The sequence below is a fragment of the Panthera uncia genome, unplaced genomic scaffold (genome assembly GCF_023721935.1).
Source record: "Panthera uncia isolate 11264 unplaced genomic scaffold, Puncia_PCG_1.0 HiC_scaffold_294, whole genome shotgun sequence".
Classification (NCBI taxonomy): domain Eukaryota; kingdom Metazoa; phylum Chordata; class Mammalia; order Carnivora; family Felidae; genus Panthera; species Panthera uncia.
Genome location: NW_026059423.1, coordinates 47,304 through 48,237, shown reverse-complemented (window position 1 = coordinate 48,237; position 934 = coordinate 47,304). Strand labels below are relative to the sequence as shown.

Genomic DNA, 934 nt, shown 5'->3' with positions numbered 1-934 from the left:
CGTACAGAGAAAGTGTAACGTAGCGTGTTGTTTAGACAGATGAAAACGCCTCGGTGACAGGGGTCCAAAGTGGTGGCCGGAGGGGAACGAAATAGTGGGAAGGAATGGAGATAAGGATGGCCTTTGGTGGCATTTTATGGTAAACCCTTCCACAAGTGGAGCATTTCAACCATGAGGTGGTGTGTTTTCATTCACATAGAGAAGAAGCACCATGCACCTGACTTGCTTCAGCGGCTTCCGGAAGACGGCCCGGCCAGCGAGAGGCGCACGCGGCCATCAGCCCCGTGTGGGCTCTGCTGTGTGGCATCTTTGCCACTTCCCCACGGGTGGGACGATAATTGCATTTTACCTGCTACGGCTGCTGGAATGCGGTAATTCTCCATACTGTGCCACAACCATTAAACTGAGGCGCTGATGTCACATTAAACTGAGGGCAGAGAGAGAAGGAGACACAGAATCCAAAAGGTTCAGGCTCTAAGCTGTCAGCAACTTTTAAAAACAGAGGGGTTCATAAATGTGTTTGCAGCACAGGCCAAATTGACGGATGTGCCCCACTTGTTAAAAGAAGCACACAGGTGCCCCCTTTGGCAACAGGTCTGCTAAACTTGGAGCGACACAGAGAAAATCAGCATGGCCCTTTGCAAGGATGACGCACAAATTTCTGAAGCATTCCGTATTTTATTTTTCAAAAAATTTTTTAACATTTATTCAGTTTTGAGAGACAGAGAGAGACAGAGCGTGAGTGGGGAAGACGCAGAGAGAAAGAGGGAGACACAGAATCTGAAACAGGCTCCAGGCTCCGAGCCATCAGCCCAGAGCCCGACGCGGGGCTCGAACTCACCAACTGCGAGATCATGACCTGAGGCAAAGTTGGACGCTCAACCGACTGAGCCACCCAGGTGCCCCAGGCATTCCGTATTTTTTTTTAAAAAGG

The 934-nt window shown here is 50.1% G+C and overlaps 1 pseudogene; it reads left to right on the top strand.

Moving 5' to 3' along the window:
* The first annotated feature begins 582 nt into the window (after positions 1 to 582).
* LOC125917916 (uncharacterized) lies at positions 583 to 681 on the top strand (annotated as a pseudogene).
* Positions 682 to 934: the final 253 nt, after the last annotated feature.